A 27294-nucleotide genomic window follows, 5' to 3' on the forward strand; every position below is an offset into this window, starting at 1 on the left:
CTTGGAAAAGCATCACCCTGACCTCTACCTCTGTCTTCAGGCCATTCTTCCTGTGCATTTGCCTGAACATCCCTTTTATAAGAGTGCCTGCCAAACTGGATTAGGAACTGCCTCACTTTTTCATGGCCTCATCTTAACTAATTAAATCTAAATTCACTTAGTCTGTGTTGCCATAATAACATGTTCTGGACAGACTATCAGGAATAGAGCTGTGCTTTCTCATCATTCTGGAAGCTAGGAAGTCCAAATTCAGATGCCCAGTAGACTGGTTATCTGATGAGAGAAGACATATTGGAACTTCACGCAGCAGAAGGTCAACAGCAAATGGAACCTCACTCTTGTGAACAGTTACCTCCCAAAGGCCCTCTACCTTGTATATTATTATCTCTGTGTTTGGCTTCTATATTAATGATCTTTTTATTTTTGTGACCCAACCCCTGACAAGGAGAGGCTTAAGGAAGCAAGAGTTTATTTTGCCTCACAGTTTGAGAGTACCAGCCATCATAGCTAGAAAGGCATGATGGGACATGATGAGTGTGATGGCTGGTCACATGACATCAGCAGTCAGGACACAGAGAGTGACATCAATACTCCACTTTCTCCCTTTTATTCGGTCAGGTGCCACTCACACTTAGGGTGAATCTTCCCACTCCAATTAACCTAACCTAGATATCCCTTATGGGCATGTTCAGAGGTTTGACTCTTAGGTGATTTGACAATATTAATCATCACAGGTTCCAACATGAATAGTCAAACCATTGCAGACTGAATTTCAAATATGGCTACTTCTGAAATACAAGGGTGAGGATATGTGGATTTTGAGGGAAAGAGCTGAGCCCATCACAGTGAGATTTGATGAAATGGGATGTTGGCAGTCTTCCTGGCAGTACAAGGGGCTAGCCCATCACCTCTCAGAACCAACTTTTCTGTAAGATGATGGAGAAAAATGTCTAGTTCTAAGTCCTAGTAGTGACCCCTGTTGGATAACCATGCCTGGTCTCTGGGTCCTGTGGACAGCTCTTGGGCATTATCAGTTTTCTAAGAGAAAATGCCCCTGCTGGCTTTAGGTCACAGATGACTTTCTTCTCCCACACTTGACTCATTTGACCAAATCAACTTACAGGCTGGAACTTAGTGATTTTCAGAGGGCAAAATCAGGACAAAGGATTGGCATTATGCACTAGCATTTTGCATGCATGTCTGACTCCGAACAAAGGTCTGGTGGGCTGACAGGTTTGAGAGGAAAGATTGAAATCTCTACCAATAACTCTTCTGACATCACTTAATGATTGAGTTTCTGTTTCCCTTTATTTAAAAACTCTAAAGTTAGTGCCTGGGGTCTATGAGTGTTAGCCAAAGAAGATGGACTTCCCTGTAAACTAAAGAACATTTACTCCTGCAGGGGAGATGCTGACCAACCTAACGTGTAACTGTTTGTGTGATGCCATTTGGAGGATGTCTCTGGGTTCACCGGGACATACATTCTTCTCTGTATGCAGAGAAGAGTCTTGAGTGTTCTCTGGCAGAGATTCTTTCCCATCTTGGAAGAAATCCTACCCATTTTTAGTAGATGTGTGTCTGTGACATTGCCAGGGCAAAGTCAGGGAATATTTAACCAACATTCTGAGGCTATTCCGTCTGCAGCCGACAAAGGTGCCAATGTGCTCGGGTGAGATGAAGACATCGGCCTGATAAGCCTTACGAGCAAACGCTCCACCCCACAGAGTTTGGCCCGTTCTGTGCCTGCTCACACTAAAAATTGTTTTTGGAATGGCAACTTATTTAAGTGTTCATCCCCTGCTCAAGCATGATGTTCTGGCCATAGCAGGAACCCAGCATACTTCACATAGAGTAAATGAAAGCAAGTGAGCACCATGCTGCCTTCCCCTCTCTAGGCATCTCAAAATCAGCAGGGTCTCAGTGAAGTGAATAAATGACCTGTTTCCTGAGGACTGTGTCCCAGTCTACTCTGCTGCTTACCATCTGTTTTCCAGAATGTTCCAGACCAGGCAGTGGGAGTCTACTTAAAAATAAGTTATATCACTCGCTCTCCTGCTTAAAGTCCTATATCAGGCTCCTGTGATGCTCAGAATAAGTCTAGGCCTGCCCTGGGGTGTCAGAATCCAGGTTGATGTGGCATGCTATCCTCAACCTCATCTAGGCCAGGGTCTTGTACTCTGAGAATGTCGAGCTCACTACTCTACTTTCTGATCCTACACCCAGTACCTCCTCCCCTTGGACTGTGTATTTTCAGTTTACTCAGTCTGGACGTTTCTTTGCTGGTTTCTCACTCGGCTTGTCTGTCTTTTCCTTCCAGGTTACCCAAGTGTTACAATTCTCTTTCTTAGGAATGCTTTTCACCCAGGAGGCCCTGCCAGCCAAAGTTTCCCATCCTGGCAGCTGTCCATCCAGCCTCTGCATTAACCCAGTTTTCTGACTACTGGAGTCTGAGCCAATATATGTTATTCCAAGGCTTCCCTTTTGTGAAGGGGCCATCCCAGGACAGTGATGCTATGCTCACTGGGACTGTGCCCACTGGCGAAGTTCCTAGTTTATATCCACCCCAAATAAACTTTGGCTAATTAAAGATGCACATTTTTAATTCATATATTACACAAAGATTAGGAGAAATCCTGGAGTATGTCTTTTAGCATATAGAAGAAAAAAAACTTCTTAGATACAGCACAAAAAGTTGGTTTTTTTCTTATGAGAAAATAAAACAGTGAATGTAATTAGGTCAAAGTTCAAAATTTTGGTATAAGTAAATCTTTTAAAAAGTTCACAAACTGTTGACTGATTTCAGGAACGACCTGATAAATAATACAAAAAGATCTATAATGATATATAACAACAAAGAACAGTAGGGATCCAGCAGCAAGGTCAGAGAAGAAGGCAGAAATGCTGTCAACACAGTACAGTAGATATGAGCAACCTGAATGATGAGCGTGCCCTCAAGATGGCGGTGGGAATTTATAACCCAAGTACTGGAAAAGGGGGCTGGAAAACATGGACTTTCAAATGCTTTTGGTGAGTGGATGACATGTGATGGGTGATATTCCAGCATCTGTTAGATTTTGTGTCCCTGTCCCTGCAATGTATAAGGCCATGGCCACGTGCAGGAGACACACAGAAAGAATTGGAGAGGGTTGAAGAGGTGGCTCAGTGGGAAAAGTGCCTGTGATGCAGGCATGAGGAACTGAATTCAAATCTCAGAAGCCACACAAATCCACATGGAGGCACATGTCTATAACCTTAGTGCTAACAGGATGGAGGCAGGCAAAGCCCTGAAGTTTGCTCACTGGCTTAACCATATTGAGTTTCAGATTCAGTGAGAGACCCTGTCTCCAAATATAAAAAGCAGAGTGCACTGAGGAAAGCCCCTGATGTTGGCCTCTGGGTTCCATATGTATGTGCATGCATGTACACATGTACTACTGCCAACATACATATTCACAAACTTACCAACAAGTACATATAAACACAGAGTGAGAAGAGAGAGGGGAAGAATTTTGTTTTGTTTTGCTTTTTTTTTTTTTTCAGAGATAGAATTTCTCTGTGTAGTTTTGGTGCCTGTCCTAGATCTCGCTCTGTAGACCAGGCTGGCCTCGAACTCACAGAGATCTGCCTGGCTCTGCCTCCCAAGTTCTGGGATCAAAGGTGTGTGCCACTGCTGCCTGCCCAGTGAGAAGGGACAACTTTTATGAGAACATTTTGTACTTAGTAGGGCAATCCTAAATTTTACATTGTGTGCATAGGTCCAAACACCACCCGCACCCCATAGATACACATGCTAACAATCTACCATTTAAAAATAAAACTGTGGAGCTGGAGAAACAACTTGGTGGTTCAAAATACTTGTTGCTCTTAGAGAACCAAGTTCAGTTCTCAGCACTGACATTAGGCAGCTCACAACAACCTGCGATTCTTAGTCTACAAACTCCAACACCCATGTTCACATATGCACACACATATGCATATACATAAATAACATAATAAATCTTTTTAAAACTTTATAAAAATAAACTTGTTTAAGAAGCTAAACATTGTTTAATTGTTTAAGACACAGTGTATAGTCCTTTCAGATTCTTGCTGCCCACAAGTTTTTTTCTGCGGGCTGTGGCAGCCCTCTGTCACAGCTAATGCCAGAGACAGACTCACATCCTTCTACTACCCATGTTTGTGTGTCTTTCTCCCTGTTTGTCTCTCCCTCTTGGGAACCAGCAGGATAGTGAAGAGACCCATTATGTGCCAGCCTCTTCCTATAATCCCAGCAAATCATCAACTGTGTGTTCTGCCATAGATTTAATTGGTATTTGAGGGATGAATGACCAAATTATTCATGAAAACTAAATCTCTTTGTTAACTCGAAGGTACTGTATAACATGAGGGGTGGCATGTGTTGTTGGTTGTTTTTGCTCTTTTGAGGGGCCTTCCACCCAGCTCCCAAATAAATCACTCATGGAGGCTTATTATTTTCTTATAAATGCCCGGCCTTAGCTTGGCTTGTTTCTAGCCAGCTTTCCTTAACTTAAATTATCCCATCAACATTTTTCCTCTGTGTTTTTTTTTCCTTTTCTTACTTCTGTAATCTTACTTTCACTCTTACTCTGTGCCTGGCTGTGTGGCTGTGTGGCTGTGTGGCTGTGTGGCTGTGTGGCTGTGTGGCTGTGTGGCTGGCTATGTGGCTGTGTGGCTGTGTGGCTGTGTGGCTGTGTGGCTGGGTGGCTATGTGGCTGTGTGGCTGGCCTCTTCTTGCTACTTGATCTCTCTTGCTTCTTCTCCTTTTTATTCTCTCTGCCTGCCAGCCCCACCTATCCTTTCTTCTGCATTGCTATTGGCCATTCAGCTCTTTATTAGACCAATCAGGTATTTTAGACAGGCACAGTAACACAGCCTCACAGAGTTAAATAAAGGCAACACATGTTTGCATCATTAGACAAATGTTCCACAGCATAAACAAATGCAACACACATTAAAACACTATTCCACAGCAGGAAAATGTCTGCGTTATCATCTTTGACAGGGCTTGCCCCGTAATTTCTACATGAAAAAGAAAGCATCATGTGTGGCTTTGCGTATATGATACAGACATGTATCAACCTACCTTTGAGAATGGGTGCTCATGTATAAAGCACAGCTAGCAAACCCCAGTCATAAATTGGGTTAACATGTTCTTAGTACTTTCTGGAGAAATGGGCACTTGCAGAAAATAGCACTTTAAATTCTTAGCTGTCCAAAACAATGAAGAATGTGGAAGTCTACATCTACGGCACAGGAGCTCCAGCACTCGAACAGAAGCTAGCAGAGGTATAGCGGCTCCTGTGAGGCCCACTGAACTGGCCTTTGTTACTCAATGCCTTCTGCTCCAGTATATCAGAAACACCTCACAAAATGTCCAGTTCCAGCTCAGAGATAACACCTGGTTGTTAGCATTGAGAGACAGCCCTTCCTGCTTCCTGATCATGATTGTTGCTCCTCAGGAATGCTTTACCAGCTCAGGTAAAGTGTGAACATAACACAGTCTGTCCTCCCAGATGCCCAGGATGTGCTAGGCTTGTATTTGTAACACCTTTACCTGAGACTTTGAGTGACATGAGCCAATCTCCTGCCAGCTCCAGCTCCTGACCCAGTGATCAGTTTGCCCTGCCACACTTTGGCACTAGATAAAGAAAAAGAAAAGAAAATTTGTCATTAACATCTTCACAAGCTCAGCAGGCTCCTCAGTACTTCTGAATGAGGCTGTATTCTCACAATGTTCCAGTGTTAGCAAGGAAACCTTGGGCACCTTTTATTTATGCAAGACCCCATGCTTCCAAAATGGATTCTGCAGAACCTTTATCCCAAGTGTTAAAATTGTGATGTACAAAGAAGAAGTGCAGTTGGCAGGTTCCGGAACATCAGCACACATGTTATTGTCTTTAGCAGAGGACTTCTCAGTCTAAGAGACTCTATCACATGCTGTTCCTTTCCAGGAGAGTGATATAAAGTCTTATGTGCTTGTATTTGAATGCAAAGCAAAACTGAGTTTCCTGAGAATATCCTGTGATACCAGCATTCTGCAGAACAATTGTGAAAAATGCACGCAGGCACTCTTGGGAGTTCTGATTTGAGCTGCTTAGACATAATATGCTCCCGAGAAGTCAGTCAAAAAAGCACAACCGAGATACTTGCCCAGAATATAAATGGGATAATAGTTGTGCCCAAATCCCAGTTCTGCCTTCTAATAGCAGGTATTTCCTGCAGCATCCTCTATTAACTTCTCTTTGGGAATGTCTCAGAGACAGAGATAAAGCCACACTACTAGCAGAGGGAAGTGTGGCCACATTCACAGAGGAATGACAACATGAACAGAGTCAAGAATATAAAAATGCACAGTGGCTCTCTACTTCCTGGCTGACATGTGGTACACAGTCTTACCTTCTCAACATACTCTGCCACCATGTACACCAAGGTGCGATGGACCAAACATCCGTGTACTAACTACGTCCACTGGAATCCTGACCCAAGGCAAATCTTTTCCCTTATAAGTTGTTTCTGGCAAGAACACTAAGGAAACCAGTACCAGGCAACACCAGGCCATGTAGTTCTGAGACTTTTGGGACTGGCAGGGAGGATTTCAAACAACTGTAAATGTAAACTGAAAAAGCACTAGGAGGCCACAGGCACCTTAACGGGCTGCTGTGCTGGGTGCTCAGTAGATAAGGACGCTGGTAGACATCAGCCCAGCGAAGACTTCAGCTGAGAACAAGGACCATGCTGAGAAACCGGCTAGCAGCCACATAGGTACAGTTTGGCAAATGTGTTTTTTTCCCCCCTGTGTCCTAAAATCTTCTAGAAAGCTGATTTTAAAAGTATAAAGACTCATTAATATGGTGGAGAAATTTTCAAGAAAATCCAACATTTAGATTATGGTGGGTTATTTCTAGCTGCTTTTAGCCATGTTTATAGTGAGAATCGGGAGCTGAAAAAAAAATCTAAGAGAAGGATTTGGAAAGCGTACAGTGTAGCCAGAGATGGTATTAAAAATTGTGGATGAAGAAGGTTTGATTATTAAAATTACTAGCGCCATTCAAGGTAAGCTAGCACTTTGCTTTGGGACAGTAGAAAGGATGCCTCAGAGGCATCTCAGGAAGTGGCCAGACCCTACCCAGTGCAGGTACAAGAGTAATGCAAAAGACAGAGAAGAGTGACCTGCCAGGACATTCTGCTCACACAAGGCCATTTAAAGAACCATTGTCCTCCTTTAATCCCAGCACTCGTGAGGCAGAGGCAGGCGGATCTCTTTGTGTTCAAGGCCAGCCTGGTCTACAAAGTGAGTTCCAGGAAAGGCACAAAAACTACACAGAGAAACCCTGTCTCAAGAAACCAACAAAACAAAACAAAACAAAACCCAAACCATTGTCCTGGCTGCAGCCACAGAAACTCTCACACTGCTGGTACAGGGGAGCCCAAATATCATTTGAGCTGGTGGCAGACATTGGCATCATCTATACAAAGCTAATTTTAGAGACAAGATCATAAAGGCTCACATCCATATCACGAAGGAAGGCCTGGAGCACCAGGCAATGTGCAGTAGGGCTCAGAGACCCTTCAGGCAAAACACAAGAAAGAAATGCTTGAGGTTAAAGCCCAAGCTACAGTGGAGACCCCAGGATACTAGACGTTATAGGAACATAAAACATCTGCCAAGAAAATTCACAGGTGTTGAATAGAGCTATCCCAAGACCAGGGCCATATGGTCTGCAAATGCCAATGCCGTTAGCGACAAGTATGTTCAAACCTGCTCCAGCTCAGATCACAACACTGTGCCCCACATTCCAGTCCTGAAGCTACAGTATCTAGTGTTTGTCCTGTTGTGTTTCAGTTTCACGGTGCTCTCACGCTTCCTTGACGTGTTCCTGAATCTCTCCCTTTGAGAGTGGGAATATTTATTTTGTACCATTGCATATTGGAAAAATTAAAAAAAAAATTTTATAGGAGCTCTCAGCTATGAGTTTGCCATGAGTCTCAAAAGGGACTTGAAATTTAGACTTGTGAACAATATTGGAGCTGTTAAGATTGGAAGATTCTTGGAGATGGGCTAAATGCATTTGACATTTTGAGATGCCCATGAGTGTTTGGGAGCCAGAAGCAAGAACTTACATGATTTGAATATGAAATGCCACCCTTGGGCTTATGTCTTGAACACTTGGTCCCCAGTGACTAGAACTATTTTGGGAGGTTCTAGAAACCTTGAGAATCAAGTAGGGTGTGTGTGTGTGTGTGTGTGTGTGTGTGTGTGTGTGTGTGTGTGTATGCCTTTAAAGGTTACACTGAGACATCTAGTGTCTGTCTCTCCCTATACTCTCTTTCCACCCCCATATTACATTGCTGGTTGACTAGACAGTCAGTAGCTTCCTCCACCTCCAAATGTTCCCACTGTCATGTTCACAGTACCATGATACCAAGTCACCATGGGTTGAACCCTCTGTGATGATGAGCCAAAATAAATCTTTCTTTTCTTAAAAAATGCAGCCAGCATCTTGGTGCATACCCATAATCCAAGTATTCAGGAAGCAGAGGCAGGAGGCTTGTGAACTGTAGGCTAGCTTGATCTGCAGAGTGAATACCAGGCTGAGATGAATGGGCCATCCAAGTTAGGCAGCAAGATCCTAAGAAAGAGAGGTGGGAGAGGAGAGGAAGATGAAGGAGGAGAGAAAGAGAGAGAGAGAGGAATGATGAATTAAGAATAAAGAATAATAAAGTAAATAATGATTATGAAGCTAAGAATGAGCAGATTAGTAGTAAAAACAACTGATGGTATCCAACCTATTTCCATGAAGATGGCTCTAATTTATGTCTCAAGACAAACTTGAGTCATAGTTGAGCAGAGCAATACAAAGATTCCAGATGTTCAAAGCATGAACCTTAATGGGGGCATTTCATATTAAAACCATAAGTTCTTCCCCCTGGCTCCCAAACACCCATGGGTGCCTTGAAATGCCAAGTGCACTTAGCCCATCTCCAAGATTTTCCCCAATCCTAATAGTTCCAGCATTGTACACAAATCTTACATTCAACACATTAAGATGAGGGACATATAGTCTCCTTTTATGCTTGGAATTTAGTTTCAACCAGATTATGTATTCAATATTTGGGGCCACCTTAAAAACTATATCGCTGTTAACACTAGCACCTGAAGAAAGTTTGGAAGCTAAAAGCAAATGCATATTCTAAAACCTGACCTCTGTGTGACAGATACTATCAACATTTTCCTTTCTGCAAATATTCATTTATGCCTTGTGAGTTTGGGTTATATTCATGTTATAATTTTGTACCCTGATAGTCTTTTCAAAATTGTATTATAAGCACTTATAATTCACCGTTGCAAGATTTACAGGGGGTGTCATAAAGAAGTATCTACTCACCCCCAGATAGAAAGGACACTAAGAAAAGACTCCATCCAAGTCCAGATTCTTGAACCAGTGAGTCTACCAGGGTTGCTTACAGCAATGCAGGTAACTCAAAGACAGTAGTACCACTGAAAAGTCCCAAGGTAGCTTTCCATAATAATTACTCGGTATCTTTGTGGGGATGGTCATGTCAAGCCTGAACGAAACTGCTCCATTGTGTTACTGTGATCTCAATTTATACAGAGATGGAAAATTAGTGTTTCTTGGATTATATACTGGATTGGTTGGTTTTCAGGCCCAGGGATTGGCCAGTTTCTGTAGGTTTTAGAACCCAGAATGGGGTTTGGACCTGTTACCTGCATACTGGGTATTTTCCATCCGTTGCTTCATTTAACACGCCCAGAAGTCTTGCAGGAGGGTATCTGCAGTGACTGAAATGAGAACTGTCCTCCAAAGGCCCCCCAAAACAGCTGGTGGTACTGTTTTGGGGGGAAGTTATGGAACTTTTAGGAGGTAGAACCTTGGTGAAGGAAGTGTGTCACTAGGGGTAGGCGTTGAGTGTTTACAGTCTCACCCACCTTCCTGTCCCCTGCCCCTGCCCACTCCTCTGCTTTCTGTGTGTGATTGAAGATGTGATCTCTCAGCTTCCTGCTCTGAACACCTGCTACCATGCCTGCCCTGCCATTATGGACTCTCCTAAACCTGTGAGCCAAAACAAATAATTTCTTCCACAAGTGGCCTTTGGTCATGGTTTTTATCACAGTAACAAAATTAACTAATACCAAAGTTGGTAACAAGAATAGGACTATTGCTGTGAAGAACCTGATCATGATAGTTATTAGAGGACTGTGGAAGACTTTGGAACTTTGGACTAGAAGAGCAGTTGAGTGATGTGAGCAGAGCTTAATGGGCCACTGTAGTAGACACCTGGAAGAAGGTACTGAGAGCAATACAGACTGTGGGGTCCTGGTTCCAGATGAAAAAGTTTCTGAAGGAAACCAAGAATAAATTAGCAAATGGAGTAAAGGTCATTCATGGGATATTTGGGCAAAGAAACTTGCTGCTTTATGTCCGTATCCTAAGAACTTGCCTGGGGCTAAATTAAAATGTAATGAATTCCTTTGTTTGGCAAAGACAATTTTAAGATGGCATAATATTGAATGTAAGGAATGATTATTGCTGATTATTCTTATGCAGGTCTATAATGACTACAAAGAATTAAGGCAAAAATAAATACAACATGTAGTTTGGAGGGGGGAAAAGGAGCACTAGAAAGATTAATGCTACAGCCAAGGCCTGAACTTAAGAGAAAATGTTATTGTCAGGAGATTAACTCCATTAAGGAGAGGCCTCCAGCTCGGGAACAAATGAAGGGTACCCTCAGGGAAAGGTGACCCAGCTGAACTTCCAACTTGTAAAGGGAGAAATCAGACAAGGTTGCATGCTCCTAGGAAGCAATTGCTTCAACATATGAAAGCTGCTAATCTGGTCAACAGGGAGACAAGGGTCCATCACAAGGTGGCAGCTGAACTTGCCAGTGTCATCTATGAGGTACTGGCTTTTGAGGCTTGAAAGATGAAAGAGTGTGGGGATCATGGATTCTTCTTCCATAGTTTCAGAGAGCTGCTGAAGCCAGGCAATGTGTGGCAATGTTCCTTACTGTAAGGGGGCTCTGAGAAGCCATTGTATAAAGCTATCATACCAAGTCCTATGTCACAGTGAATACTCCAAGATATTTGAGATACTAAAGCCTTAAGACTTCTAACAAGAAGTGCTTAATTCAGGAGTGAAACCAGCCCAAGAGGAGTTGCAGGCAGCAAAGCTGGAGACGAGAAGCCATCTAGATCCTTTAATCTAAATCTCAGCCCTATACATAGAACTACTGGGTAGTTTGATGTATGCCTCACTGGGTTTTGGTATTGCTTAGGACCAGTATTTCTTTCCTATGGCCTTATTCCTTTCTTTTCTAATAGAAATTTATATACTGTGCCATTGTGTGTTGGAAGTGTGTGATTTGCTTCTTAATTTTACAAAAGGTCACAGTTAAGAGATTGCCTTGGTCTCAAGGAGACTGTTAAAGATATGTGAACTTTTGAAGTTAAACTAAATGCATTTTGCTTCATGAGATGACCATGAGCCTGTGGGAGTCAGTGGAATATAGTGGTTTAAGAGGAATATCCTCCATAGGCTCATGAATTTTAATACTGGCCTCCAGTTGATGGAACTGTTTGGGGAGGTTATGAAACTTTTAGGATATGAAGTCTTGCTGGAGAAAAACACATCACTAGTGGTAAGATTTGAGAGTTTATAGCCTCACCCTACTTCCAGTTCTGTCTCTCCCTCCCATCTCTCTCTTTCCCTTCCCCTACACCTCCCTCACTCCTCCCTTTCTTTGTGTGTTTGAAGATGTAATTTCTCAGTTTCCTGCTCCAGCTGCCTATGACCATGCTTCCCCTATCATTATGGACTCTGCCCCTGAAACTATAATCCAAAAAATATTTCTTTGTGGTTATGGTGTTTTAATCACAGCAGCAAGAAATAGCTAACACAATATTCTTTCCCATACCCCACAGAAGGGAGGGAGATCTAAGCCTGAGCAGTCAGGGCAAGGCAAGGGGACTGGTTGTGGTGTCAAGCCACACCTCAAAACAATGTTATCAAGCAAAGTCAATGCCCTTGTCCTTCATGTTGGGGAAGGTTTGGCATGTATTCTATAGCCTGCCCCACATTTGGTGTTTGGTTGTATTCAATTTCCATCTCCTGAATTTCTTTGCAAAGCTGAGAAGTTGGAGTGCTGCACATAAGAATGTGGTCTGCCCCAGATGAGCTCAGCAATGGCTCCAAATCCCAGGAGTCCATGAATAAACAATAGTCTAGGTTAGTAGACAGTTTCTTTTGGAGTCCATGAATAAACAACAGCTTAGGTTAGTAGACAGTCTCTTTCAGACTCTTGATTGTAAAAACTGCCTTTATCTTTCATTTTCTGCTAACAGTTCCATGCATGTTTCTCAAATTCCACAGCATCTGCCATATAGACCAGCAGTTACACACAGCAGTGCTAGGCCAGATGCCGTTTAATTTGCTGCTGAGAATCACATATCTACAGGTCACACACCTAAGAACCTGAAGTATGATGCCAAATGCTGCCCAGATTTGTTCAGGGTAGGCAGGAGCTGTCTCTGCCCACGTCCCCAAGTCTGCAATGCCATCTCACTCTTCCATTCTTGTCTTTTTTTCTCTTTGCCTCCTGTCATGTCTACCAGAACCTCTCCTGAAGCACCATGTGTCTGTGCTGTTGTCTCCTCTGTGTGAGACCATGAGGACAGAGACTTGTTTGGTTCCACAGAACCCAAACTGCCTAGCATGGGCCAAGATCATATCATCAGCTATCAAGTAGATCATGGCATAAAGGAAACAGCTAGTGGTGAGTCTGGCTATGCTGCCAGCCCCCACATCTATCTGTGGAGCTTTCTGCTTGGCTTCTGTCTGATGGCAGGGAGCTTTGTGGCCTTGGAGTCACAGGTCATGTATAGTTGGGCCCTAACTGTGCTGAGTGCTAGTCTGTGGTCTGGTGTGGCATCTGGTGTAACATCTATCCAAGGCTGACAAATGGAGTAGGACAATTAATAAAGTAGCAGACAGGAACAAACCTGGATCCCAAGACACAGAAATCATCATGGTGTTGTACAATAAGGATCACATTCTTGTCTGTCTGTGGCTATTCCCAGTGGGTACAGGTCTAGAGAAAGCATGACTTTCCAGGTCACTGGCTCCTGGGGTCCCCTACCCTCCTTCAGCTTTGCTTATAGTTATAAAGCACAATAACATTGAGTGACAATAGCCTTCCAGTGTGCAGGCTTCCCGTGAGGACCAAATGTGATCATGATGTCTGGTTAACCAACATTCACTAGCATGTCACTGGCTAGTGTGCCACACACCTTGCTCATAGAACACAAACATCCCTGGAAATGGAGGCCCCTGTGGCTGCTGTTGCATCAGGACCAACAATACTGCCTAAAATGCAGTTTTGATTTTAAGGCTGCCAACTCCAAGTTATCTAATATCCCTTTGTCCAGATTTCTTATTGACCTTCTAATCTTCTGAGTTCTGGCTGCCCAAAGCCTCACTATCCACCTAGCTCCTGAGTTGGGAATGGCCTCTCCATGCTCCTCTGTCTCCTCCCCTTAAAGGTAAATTCCAAGTATATCTCCTTCCTATGCAAAGCTCCATCCACTGCAGTTTCTTATCTTGGGTTCCCAGCTCTAGCTATCCTCAGCTCCCTTCCTCTCCCTTTGGCAGGCTCCTCCCTCATTAGCTTTACTAGGGCTAGCTGTACATAGTTCCTTTCCACCTCTGAGACTCAGGCTCTGCAGCTATATGCCAGACCCTTAGGCTATGTATAAGAGAAAGTACAGTGTCTGTTCTGGGCCAAGAGACATGGAAGAGAATCCTTCCAGTGCCTGCTGCCCCAAGGTCTGCTCACCCCTTCTGTATCTTGGTCAGTGGTAGATAGGTTAATGGAGTTTCCCCAGCACCTAATGTCCACTGGAATAAGAGCCTTTTGGCAGGGGCAGATTATCATTTTTACTCAGAGCCCTGGCTGCTGTGAGCTTTAATTAAACCTCTGTTGGGGAGGAAGCTGGAGGTTGCCCCTAAAAGGTAGCTCCAAAGGATAAGACTGATTTTCAAAGTATTAGGTCTGCACTCTGCTGTTAGTGAAGTGGCTTAACTCTCCTGACTGCTGGGGGTAAGGCAGGATCCTTGCACATCCTGCTGTAGAGCTAAACAAAGGCAAAACATGATGCCCTTCACTCCCTCTCAGAAAGGTTCATTTTCATTTACAAGAGGCAATGAGGTGATAGGAGCCTCTTAGCGGTGAGCTGCCATTTTCTAGGCAATTGGGTGTAGAGAAAAGGAAGTAGGCAGCTAGAGTCCTGCCATATCAAGGAATGTCACTGAGCCCCAAAAATGCTTTAAGGCCACACTGAGTCATGAATGGCCTATAGGGAAAGTGTAGGACACAGACAGGTGTGGCAGCAGTGGACAGTGCGCCTCGGAAGCCATCAGGGTGTTTTCTCCTAACAGAGCTCCTTGCCCTCCTCAAAGGCCTAGGCTACCAGGGCACACACCTTTTCTTGAGAGTTCTCCCATGCTATTGGATGCAAGACAGAAGTCAATGACAGGTGAGCAGCTTCCCTCAGGGACAGGATTCATGAGAGATGACACTAGCTCCATCCTCTGAAACAGCCTGATCTTCAACCAAGGTCGTAGCAGCCAGGGCCTGAGGAGACACAAACACATAAGTACCTGCAGTGTTCGAGTGGCCAGTGACTTGCGCACCAGGCTCAGCCTGCCACACAAGCTGAAGTTTGAGCCTGGCACCTCACCTCTGCACCTCAGGGACACCAGCTGGCTGCATGACCCTGCAAGGCTGGGCAGGGGCAGAATGCAAGGTGTGGGGAAGCACTAGTGAGACCGCTATCAGATGTCCCTGTTTTTCTAAGAAGCAATGACTCAGGCAATGAGTAGACAAGTTGGAAATGGAAATCCACCAGAATAACTCAAGGAAAGAGCAGAACCCAGATCCTGAGGGGCCTGACCCCATGAAGCTGAGGCAGGAATGGGGCCTTCTGCAGGTGCTTAGAGTCTGAGCACCTCTACTACAACATGCTGAGTGCTCTTTGAAGGCACTTAGGGATTTAAAAAAAACCTGAAACATAATTTACATGCCATAAAATTCACAAACTTTAATCCTGGTGTCTTGGTATTTGGGATGCATCTCTAACCACGTGACTACATGGTGTACTTCAGCATATTATTTTTTACAACTTTTTTTTTTTTTGGTGTCATGGCTCAGAATCATAAGATTTGCTTCTCTTGATTTCTCCTGTTTAACGGTTTTACCTCATGCTTTTTAAAAATATTTTATTTTATGTGTATGGGTGTAGGTCTGTGCACAGTATCCATGCAATGACTGCAGAGGCCAGAAGACAGCATTGGATCCCCTAAGACAAGAGTTATAGGCAGTTGTCAGCTGCCACTTGGGTGCTGGGAATCAGACCTGGCTCCTCTGGAAGAGCAGGCAATGCCCTTCATGCTAAGCCATCACTCTAGCCATTATATTTGGGTCCTCAAGCCAATGTGAGATCCATTTTACATATGGAATAAGACAGGGGTCCAAATTCATTATTTTGTGTGGTAATATGATCTGTCCCAAAATAATTTCCTTGGTGGAAAAGCTGTTAATAGTAAACATCTAATGGAGATCGACTTTGGAAACCTCTGTTCTGTTTCCTTGACCAGGTATCTCACTGTACACCATTCCATCTTTGCTAAACGTTCTAAAGTTGAGTGTGCAAGTTCTACGACTTCTTTCTGTATTGTGTGCTGTGGATATGGCTTCAAACCTTAAATGCTACAAAATCAAAAAGGGCAAAGCTCAGTGGCAACCTTGTACTTTTTAATGCTAAAGCACTGTTTATTAGAAAGGCAGCTACTATGACACAGTTACAATGATGGGAGATCTAGCCTGCAATAACTCCACTTAGAGAAATGGATCTGCAGATGGCAAGGTAGGCAAGATACCAAGAGAAAGAGCTACTTGGAATGTCTCTTTTGTCCTGACACCCTGCCATGATGAGCAACAGACCTTCCTTTACACCCACACAGTACACCCCCTCTATATCCAGACAGCAGACACTCTCGTAGGCCCAGAAGGCAGGTCCTCCTCCACACCCACACAGTACGCTTCTTCTATACCCAGACAGCAAGCCTTCCTCCACACCTAGACAGCAGACTCTCCCTGTACCCAGAGACCAGACGCTCCACAACACCCAAACAATAGGCCCACAAACACAGCAGAACTCCCTATGCACTCACACAGCAGGCCCTCCTCTACACCCAGACAGAAGACCTTCATGACATCCAGAAAATAAGAAAGTAAACCCTCCTCTATACCCAGACAGTAAGCCATCATCTATACCCTGACAGAGCACCCTCATAAACACCCAGATAGCAGACTATTCTCTAAACCTGGACAGCAGGCCTTTTTCTATATCAGAAGAGTAGGTTGTCTTCTACACGCATACAGCAAGCCTTCCTCCATATGCAGACAACAGGCTCTGCTCTACACCCAGACATCAGACCCACTTACACAGCAGATCCTTCACTAAAAGACAGCAGGCTCTCTTCTATTCTCAGACAGTGGACCCCTCCCATAGGCCTAAACAGCAGACCTTCCTGCACACCTATACAGCTGACTACTACATCCAGGCATCAGGATCTCTTCTGAACCTACACAACAGACCATTCACTATACACAGAGAGCAGACCTTCATATCTGCACCATAAGGTCTCCTCTATATGCAGACAGCTGACACTCCTCTGAACCCAGACTGAAGGTTCTTCCCTTCCCCTTATCCAGCTAGCAGGCTTTCTCCCACATCTGGACATCAGGCTCTCCTCTACACCAAGACAGCTCTCCTTCCTCTACACTCAGCAGCAAGCTCTACACAAGGCTTTTCACCATTGCAGAGACCCTCCTTTGTAATTGCTTCCTTCAGCCCTCATTAACTGCTGAGGTGCCCTCTGCAGCACAACCACCCTCTGACTGTCCCCTGAACTTAAATATTGCCTCAGGAGTTGTGTCTTACCCTCTCTCATATATCCTACCCACTATGTATCACCTTTTGCTCAGGGAGAATCATCAAGAGCTGGCATTCTGACACTATGTTGATCCAGTCTTTACTCAGCATTTGAAATAAGCACTAAATAAAGGCAGATTGATTTGGAACAGTTTCAAACTCACCTTCAAAATGTAATTCAGTTGGTAGAGTACTTGCCTAGCCTGTACAAGGCCCTGAATTTTGATCTCTATACAAATACTAAATTCCCAGTACTTGGAAAGGAGAGGCAGAAGGATTAGGAATTCAAGGTCATCCTTGGTAAATGGCAAGTTTGAGACCAGTGTAAACTAGATGAAAGGAGGTGTGTGTGTGTGTGTGTGAGAGAGAGAGAGAGAGAGAGAGAGAGAGAGAGAGAGAGAGAGAGAAGGGGAGGCAGGGGAAGAGAGAAATTGATTTAATGCCAGGGTAACCAAGCATGGTAGTTATACCGATAATGTCAACACTTAGGAGGAAAGAACATGAGAACTGCCTCAAGTTCAAGGACAACTTGGGCTACACAGCGCATTCTCTCAAAGGAATCAATAATAAAAGACTAAAATGGCATGGAGAAAATGTACGGTTAAGCAAACTGCCACACCATCACACAATATTGTGCTGTCTACCTAAAAAGAGAAAGGGCACAGAGGAAGGAGGACATGAGTGGGATGCAGTAGGAAAGGAGGACAAGTTTGGTGACAGGCCAGTACAAATTCATGCAGGATGTACTCTAATGGCAGGCCCCAGTGTCCCAGGCCAGTGCTTCCCAGGTGACCAAGACTCAAATCCTGCATGAGAGAGGGTTCCTGCAGATTCCATAGTGTGGTTAGGCTGAACATTAACAAAAGGTGAGAGCCACACACACATTCCAGGGGGCCAGAAGAGAATGAGAACTGGGTCCTTCGGCTACAGGAAAGCTGAGGCTTCTGAGTACCCAGAAACCAGACTGGCCCCAGCAACAGCTGCTGGAACAAAACCACGCCCTCACCTTCTTGAGCAAATCAGTGTCACACTAAGACTGTCATTGACAAGAGAGGAAGAGGCATTTCCAATATGCAGGACCTTGGACAATCATTAGGATCCTCATTCAGAAGAGATGCAGAGCTGTCTCCTCAAAGAGAAAAGAAATCCAGGAAAGAGACACCTGGACACAGAGCCTTGGATTCACCCAGGATGGTCTTCTGTTTTAGGGAACCTCCAGCTACCCTGGGAGGGTGACCAAGAAGGGACTGGTGAGTCTTCCAGATAGGGTATGATGCTGGCTGTGGCAAGACCTGCCCAGCCCCAGGGAACCAAGAACCCTGTCCAGACATGCAGGAAAGCAAGGGCTCCCAAAAGCAAATAAACAGAAATAAATTAGGTGTGAGACCTCATTTCCCTGAAATTTATTTCCCAGGGGGTATTCCTGCCACCAACTTACTATTTTTAAAAATGGACTAAGAACCAAGAAAGAGGAGGCTCTGATCTGGCCACACATGGCAGAACTCCTCCCACCCCTCCATGGCTACAGGGGCTCTGCTGTCCCTGATCCTGCCCCTGGGGTACAATCAGCTGCCTTCACCAATGTACCATTCTGAGTCAGCTTAACAGCCTGCAGGCAGGAGCTTACTGTGTCTTCATGTCATTGCCTATTCTTCTGTGCCTCTGAAGCATCATCTCACAAAGCTTGTTAGCAAAATAAAAACCCACAAATGAGTATGCCTTATGTGACAAGTTTAACAAGCAGGAATCTCAGATCCAATTTCATTTCTGCCAAAAATGAGCTGTACCACAATTGCTTTGCTTGTCATTCATTAATACATGATTTAATTGTTTAATTTTAAACATTATGAGCTATCAGCATGTGTGTTTCTTGATGTACTAACATTCAACTGAATGTTAGTTGGTTTCAAAAAACTTTTTTTTTCAGAAGAATCTAAAAGGCAGTGTTATGATATAATTGAGCAACCATCAATGTATTAACTTGTTTTCCTTTTTATCTTGCTGTTGTCTATTGATTTAATCATTTATTGACTGTTTGGTGTTGGCCATTGATTTTCTACTGACTCAAGAATTTCCCCTTTCTCCTCTTTCATACTTCCTATTTTTTCTTTATACCCCAAATTATTTTTCTGCATATTTAAAAACAATGACTATGTTAGTTCTTAATCTCTGTTCCTTTAAATTTGACTATGGATGTATGTGGCAATATGTTATCTATCTTGTTATGCTGAGCTGCTAGGGTCCTTTGGAAGACCAAGGAGACAGTCCCAGTAAGCTCTCTCTTGCTCATCACCAGACGCATCCCTTCTAGACTCAAGAGCAGGAGTCTGGTAAGAAGGGTTCTCTGCCTATTCATATTGTCACACTTGTACATGGATGGCAGAGAATCAGAGATGCTTACACTCTAAAAAAAGTGTACAGAGGTTCTACCATTCATTAAACACTCAGTAATAAGCTGCATGCTTTTGGTGTATTATTTAATTTAGCAATTGAAAACTCAAGGAAGTTCGTGCTTATGGAACAATACACATAGACCATGAAATAATAAGTGAAGGTCTATAAAAACCCGATTCTGTCTGAACTTGATCATTTAACTATTGAATATTTTACTGGTTGGTTGAGTCACAGCATTATAATCCCAAATTGAACTGGATACCTCCTCCTCCTCTAGTCAATGGGGAACTTGACTTTCCTTTTCTTTCTTTTTTCTCCATCCTCTGTTTCAAATCTGTGTCCAGTGTGATTAGGGAGGGAGGGAGACAGTAGTGCAAAAACATTCATTTGTTGTCTGTGTAGATGAAATTATTCTTAGGGAATGAGGTTTATAAGGGAAGGCTCTATACCCCAGACCCTAGTGTCCAGTGTAATTGGAGGAATTCTGATTTCCAGGCCCAAAGCAAGGATGTTGAGACCTTGGGCCAATGTTTCTTATTACCTCACCCAGTGAGTTTGCTGTTGTTCACTGGAGAATTCCCAATGAAGGTGGGTTTATACTTTAGGGGCAGGTGTACTATGTCAAGCTGAGGAACTGAAATACAGATATTTATAAGTTTAAAAAAAATCTCTAGGCATCTGCCCACAGAGTCAGCTTGCCATCCTCAGGAGAGAAGCCTTTCTTCGTCACTTGATCTGTTAAGGTTTAAGATAACCCAGAGGTTACAGTCCCAGGGAAGTGCACAGCAGTGAGTGGCACTGAATTCTGGAGACAAATGCAACAATGAATATCCTGGAAGACTGAGGGGACATCAGTGACAGCCACTAGGGCTCCCCCAGGAATACAGAAAGCTCTGCCTCCCTCCCCCAGACCTCTGCTTTTCCAATCTTCTGAGAGTGTGTGAACAGCTGGCCATGTTGATGGGAGCTTTGGGCTTCAGGTGCCACTGCCCCCACTCGCTGGGGAGATTTGGACAGATGGGTTACCTTCTCTGAGTGTCAAGTGGCTGGTTTTTTTTTTTCTTTTCATTCATGAAATTAGCATAAAGTTTAGAGGCTACAAAGGAGATCAAAATGTTCCTTAAAGTGTTCTACCCCTGCAGGTGTGTATCTCCAGGAGACTGCCTGGTTCATTAGTTTGTTCATTTCTTTCCTCCCTCCCTCCCTCCCTCCTGTCCATCCCTCCTTCCTTCTCTAGTGGGCATACCCGACACATGTCTGTGCAGGTCAGAGGACAGCTGGCAGGAGTCAGTTCTGCCTTCTACCATGTAGGTCCCAGGGATTGAATCAGATCATCAGTCATCTGAGCTTGGGCTCAGATCAACAATCTCTAAAGTCCTTGAGGAAGTCACAAGTAAATGAGGCTTATATGAATCCTAGTGTGGAACTCACCCCCAAGGCCGTTGTGAAGGTAGATTCTATCCCAGACTTAGGAAGTAGGAAGTAGAGGCATTGATGGTTTCCTGAATGTGTCAGCCTAAACGGGGCGGGGAGGGGGGGGTGTCGTGCTGCCGCAAGCAGGAACAATGACTTTAATGTGGGAACCACGGGTATTCTGGCCCCTGGAAGAGGTAAAATATGATCAGTCATGGAGGACACCCATTTACATTATCTCCTGATAAGTTTGTGAGATCCTTAGGTGGTTAATGCTTTTCCTTTTTTACAGATGGAGAAATGGAGGCACAGAGAAATTAAGTGACTTGGCCACAGTTACAAGCTGGGGAGGACCAGGGAAAGCCTAGAGAGAGCTGGCTCTGGGCCTGCATCCTGCTCACGGAGTCACCCTGTCTCCGTCCTCAGGAGAGAAGGCTTCCTACAAGGTAAGAGCCATCTGTCTCCCCTAGGATGTGTATCACCCTGCCTCCACACTCAGTAGGGACTGTTAGTGTGCAGAACTAACTGAGTAGCCCTCTCAGTTCCAGATCAGATCAGTGATGAATGATGTCCTTGGGTGTTCAGCCTGGGCACCTGCCCCTGTATCCCGGCAGCTCTTGATCTCCTTCATCCTTACATGACCTCCCCAAGTGTTAATACCCTTAACCTTGACAGACCTCCTTAACTCTGGGTCTCTACTCTGTCATCCCAGCTGCAGCTCTGCTTTCCTCTGTGAAGCCTTCAGTCTAGTCCTCACCTCTTCCTTCCTGGCCAACCCTTGTTCCTCGTGGATGGAGAATGACAAAGTCCTGGAAGTTAAAAAGGAATGGAGTGTGTGTGTGTGTGGGGGGGGGGGGGTGATGCTTCAACCGCCCTCCAGGATCGCTTTTCTAGTTTGTGCCTGTTGTGGCCTGTCTGCCCCTCTCACAGCCAGCACACTTCAGGGCCTGGGCAACTTTTACCTCCTGGGCCTTCACTAGGAACCTAACTCTCACATCCTGAATGTCATGGCATGCCAGGCAGGGAGGAGAGAGGGCAAGAGCTAGATCCCACTCATCACCTCTGTTCAGAAACTCTGCTCTCCAATCCCACACAACACAATTCCACAGCGTCCCGCTGACACATGTCATCAGTCGACCGCACAGAATCTTACTGTCACAATATCTGTTGCTTTTCGTTTTCTAGACCTTTCTTCCCTCCTGTCTTCTGTTCAGGTTTTGTTGGGTGATCTTCCTGTTCTCAGGGGAGACTTCGTTGATGAATTTGTATCAGCTCCATCACTGAAAGCTCCCTGCAGTGAGGCATCCCCAGATGGAGGGGTGATTGTGTCATGGGCAGGGCACACCTGACACAGGAACTGATTTCAACAGGGACAGCTTAGTGACAATCAGGTTCCATTAACTGATGGCAACCCCATAGTACCAGACACCGTCCCTGGGATACAGAGCTGTCAGCTCATCAGTAGTGTATACTAGGTATTTTACAGTTCGTGAAGCCCTTCCAATTCCTTCCTCACCTGTTGTGAGCATTCACACCTGACCCTCACTTCAAGCTTACAGGAAAGTGTGGCTCTTGCTCAGTAAATTCTGCAATGCTGACACTGAGGCCCAGAAGGCAACAGAACCACAAGGAGGGGGAAGCTCCCTGAGCTGCATTGTGTATACTTTAAGCTACTTCTTCCCTTTCCCATATCTATTCATTTTATGACCCAAAGCAGTTCATCACAAACAGTGTTCTGAGGGATCTTCTGTTTCTTGCCCTTGAATGCTAATATATGTCACAGGTCATAGGTCCTATCGCCCATAGGCAGGAGCTTCTCCAACTTCTCTATATTCTTTAGTATTTTCTTTCCCCTAAAAGCTACATAAATAATTTAGGGGGTGGACTCTAAAAAAATTTCAAACTAAAGATTTGCTAGTGTAATTTCACATATATAAATGAAAAGTTTGATCTATAGTCTTCTGTATCAAAACATATATGAATCTTGATGTTTAATATTTTTACCCTGATAATTAAAATTAGGGAAAATTCAAGATACAAAATGCTGAGCATGGTCAGCTACCACCTAAGAGAATCCTGGATCAGCAATTGATTATGGAACTGAGTGTGAAAATGCACAGACTTTAAAAAGTCTCAAAATTTATTTTTCAAAGGAAGACAAAGGACAAAGATCAGGGAGCCCAAAGGCCAGCACATTGAATGTTGTTTCAGCCTCCATAGTTGAGGAAGTAGGGCCAAGCAGCCCTAGACTTTGTCTCACTGGAGGGCAGGAAAAGAGAAGGCCATGGGGAATGTTTCTAGAAATAGGAGTGTTCATACTTGACTTAAAAGTACAATAGACTTCTTGTTGTTACATATTTTAAGATAAACTGACATTATCTTTTTAGAAAACTCTTTAAAATGTGCATCAAGATGTGCATATTTATTGTGACTTACTTTCTGTAGTAATCAAACCTAGAAAATAAAACAACCCAACTTTCTACCAGTAGAAGTTAGGGGGCAAGTCAGATGCCTCTAAGCAATGAGGAACAGACATGCACAGCAGAGCTACCCTCCTGCTCCAACCCGCATGGGGTTGTGGGTTAGCACAAGTTAAATACAGCCAGCTGCTTGAAAATCAGTTGACAAACAGTAACCATGTAAAGGAAAGGCTGGGTCAGATTCATCCTGTTCTGGATCCCAGCACCTGTGTCATCTAGGTGAAGAGACTTCTCTGGGAAAGGTGGGACAGCTGCTGATTTACCCTCACGGGGCTGGGCTGGTCCCTGTTCCTTGTACCTCTCTAGTAGGTTGAGAGATGCAGAAAGTGTGCTGTCTCTGATATGAAGATGTGGTTGACTAGTGGGAATATTCAGATGACCTCAGGAGGCAGTGTTGGGAAACTTGTTTAGAGAGAGATTAAATCTATTCCAAGAAGATGGATAAAGAGCAAGTGAGTGATTAACACTGGGAAAGAGAGCTTAGACACTGGAGGCATGGGTGGTGTCTACAGAAGACAGCATTCTCTGAGCCATTACTTTACAAGAACAGCCTCCATCCTACCTTTGAGTCCACAGCAGTATCCAAGCTGACAGCATCCTGGGTTAAGACCTGGTAGGAATATCATCCTGTGGAAGTCACAAAAGTCCTGTAGGTAGGTTAGGTCTGTCTTCTCCAAAGTTCTCAGATTCAGCCAGCTGCTGTTCTTGCAAACAGTTACCCTCAGGGATGAGGGAGACCTGTGGTAGCACTCTAGGCTTCCCCAGAGTCAGAGCACAGAAGTCGCGGTTGCTGGACTGTCCTGTGAACCAACTCAGACCACATTGGGAGCAAGAAAGTTGAATTGCATAGCATGGAAAAGATCAATAAGGGACAAGGAAAGACCAGAAGCTCAGGGCAGTGAGTACAGCACTGGACAGGGGACACCATTCCACGGGGATGCCACCACTCACCTCTGGCCAGTGGTGACCAAGAGAAAGTTAGGAATCATCTCAGAGTATGCTCTTTGCTCAGGGCTTAGTTAGCAGCCTCCCATACATGAGCACTGGCCCCCAGATGTACACAGCTACTGGGAAAACACAGATAGAAATATGGAGGGATTTTTTCTCTGTCTTATCCACTTAATATTTTATTTCTATCTGATGATACTAAGATTAGACAAGTTCAGTTGAGTAATTTCACATTTACTGGTACTGTGAACAAGAAGCCTATTTATCTCTCCTAATTTTTCTGTAACCTCTTGAAAATTATGCCCTCCCTTATTTCACATAAATATCCGATCTAGATCCTAAAGACCAGTGTGCTTACACTACATTAAATTCTCTAAATAAAGGTGTTGTCATACTTCAGAAAGTTACTTTAAATTGCCATAGCACTCTACCTTAATGCTTTGCAGGAATGACCAAAGTATATGATTTCTCATTTTTGTTGACCTTCAAAGATGGGTTTTTATGATCCAAATTTGTGTGAGCCTGAGCTGAGTACGGGCACATGTTCTGTTGTGGAACTGTAAACATGATATGTCTGTTACCTAGGAGACAATGACTCTCAGAACAGGTGCTAGTGGGGCACACCAACCCACACACAGTTGCATCCTCACACCTCTTCTCTCCAGAGTTTCTGCTTCTTCCTCACCATGTCTTCCATATAATTTGGCCTCTGCCCTTCCTCCAGTCTTGCCTCTCAGTGTGGGGAACCAGCAGTGAAACAGATTTGAATAGCAAGAACTGAAGACAGGATCAGCTGATTGGTATAATGGTTAACTGCTTCCTGAATAACTAAAGGGTGATAAGGAGGGTTAAGAACCAGCTCAAGTTCTGGGGTCTAGTTGAAAGCTACCCCTATCCAACTTGCAATTCAGGACCTCCTCTGGTCCCTGTCGTACAAGGAGGACCATGGAGGGCAAAGAAGATCCACAGTGTGGAGACAGAGATAGCTTGGCCCCCACAATCCCAGTGCCCAAAATGTAGCTACTTCTTGGCCCATGGTTGTGCCCTGCTGGTACTTGGCACAGAAAAAAGGCTCCAAGGGTTCCCACGGACTCCACAGACTCCTTGAGAATACAATACATTTAAAATATTACATTCTTTTCACTGAGGCCAAAACTGAGGAAAGTATCTTTTATCAGGAGAAATAAGATCAAAGTAATAAGATAAATCCTGATTCCAAATGTAAAGTTTACATGCTATAAAACAAGTCACGTGTTCTCTCTATAATACATCATTCCTGTTGGCATAAAACCAATTTCTTAAACTCAAAACTTCTTTATGTATAAAACCACTTAAATTTCTTTAGAAAAAAATCTATCATTAGTTTGAAAATAAATAGGCTTAAGGAAAAAAAAAGATGGATGCTAAAGTAATCCTTTGAGTGTGGGTTTCCTAATGTGAATTGCTGGTGGGGTCTGCAGTGACCCAGGCAATGAGTGGGGTTAGAATTTCCAGTTGCAAGGAGGGCAAAGATGGGAAATGGGAAACATCAAGGAGTCACCCCTGATACAGCTAAGGAAGCTCCTGCAGCTAAGAGCCCCTGAGTCGTGAACAGTCCCGACTCTGGTTGCCACTGACAGTATCTAGTAGAGGGGTTATCAGAGGAAAACCAGTCATCTTTCCAAGAGGGCGAGAGTGCAGGGCATGGAACTCCTGAAAAGCGTGTGCAGGGAGCTTGCAGGAGTGCCTGGCCTGTGACCACACGCTATCAGGTGTGACATTAGAACATGCCACTGCACAGTATGTGTGTTATGCTGAAACCAAACCACACTACTGGCATTTGCTGAAAATCTGTAAGGGTAGAGTACAAACAAACTTGAAATGTTTCATCCTGTGATTTTCTCAGCCAAAAGGAAAGAAAGAGAGACTCTCGGAATTTATTTAGTGTTTTCTGTATGTGGAATGTTGGGTTATATCTATCACTTAATCATCATTGCAAGAAACGTTGTTTGATAGAAAATAAAACACATTTGAGAAGCACTGTCATCCAACAGAGTTAGTGCTCGGTAAACCAACAGGACCAGAGGAGAAGAGAGGAAAAGTAGAGCCTGTGATGGGATTTTAACACATAGCAAGAGAGGCTTTCTGCGTGGCTGGAGTGGTGTGGTTACATAACAAGCAATTAGTGGGGAAGTGGCGGTCCGTTTCTAAAGGCAGAATTGACCCATATGTACAAAACAAATGAACATACAGAAAGGGGCAGGCATGGTGACACATGCTTTTAATCTCAGGGCTGCCTCACATGACCTTGTCAATAATAATAATGATAATAATAATAACAATAATAAAAGGCTCATGAATTTGAATGCAAAAAAATAAAGTAGTTCTTATTGGGCCACCTGAACCATTAGCTGAGGAAGCCAGTGTTCCCATCCCATGCCCACAGAGAAGAGCAGGGTCTGCCATACCACAGGTTTACTCACCAGATTCTGAATAAATGTGACAAAGTGACAGCTGTCCCCTTCTGAAATCAGGTACAGACCCTGTGGACAACAGCCCTTCCTTTGCCTGGGAGAAAGAATTCCATGTTCAGCTTCAACATCAGTCCCTCTACCCTTCACCGTTTTTACTATCCCTGGGTGAGAGTGTTGCTCAGCTCAATTTACCCCAACACTTTTCATTCAATTTTAAGTTCCTTAAAGAAGAGGATTTTAAATGTCCTTCTCCCACGGGACAGCTTTACAGGGTCTTAGAAGATACACTGTTTCTTATGTGGGCTGGGGGGAGGGCGGGGGTGGGAGCTGGAGGAGGGAGGGAGGACAGGGGAATCCATGGCTGATATGAAAAATTAAATTATAAAATAAAAAACTATTTAATTGCAAACTGATAAATGTACAATATAGAAAATCTTTAAAATAGATAAGAAGACAAAATTTTATCAAAATACACAAATTGTTTCAGCCACAAATAAGCAACATCCATGTTGAGGAAAAAAAAAAAAAAGAAGATACACTGTTTCTACAGAACAGGAAGTGTTCCCTCACC

At 44.0% G+C, this 27294-nt stretch overlaps 1 protein-coding gene across 19 annotated transcripts in view; it reads left to right on the forward strand.

Annotated features, from left to right (window-relative positions):
* The window catches only part of Myt1l (myelin transcription factor 1 like), a 399212-nt gene that overhangs the window by 226487 nt on the left and 145431 nt on the right, over window positions 1-27294 (forward strand). For all 19 annotated transcript variants that reach the window (XM_036170263.1, XM_036170272.1, XM_036170265.1 and 16 more), the window contains one exon: window positions 21135-21288. The gene's annotated coding sequence lies outside the window, so the exon portion shown is untranslated. The remainder of the gene's footprint in view (window positions 1-21134; window positions 21289-27294) is intronic.

This window comes from Onychomys torridus, chromosome 21 (assembly GCF_903995425.1).
Source record: "Onychomys torridus chromosome 21, mOncTor1.1, whole genome shotgun sequence".
Classification (NCBI taxonomy): Eukaryota; Metazoa; Chordata; class Mammalia; order Rodentia; family Cricetidae; genus Onychomys; species Onychomys torridus.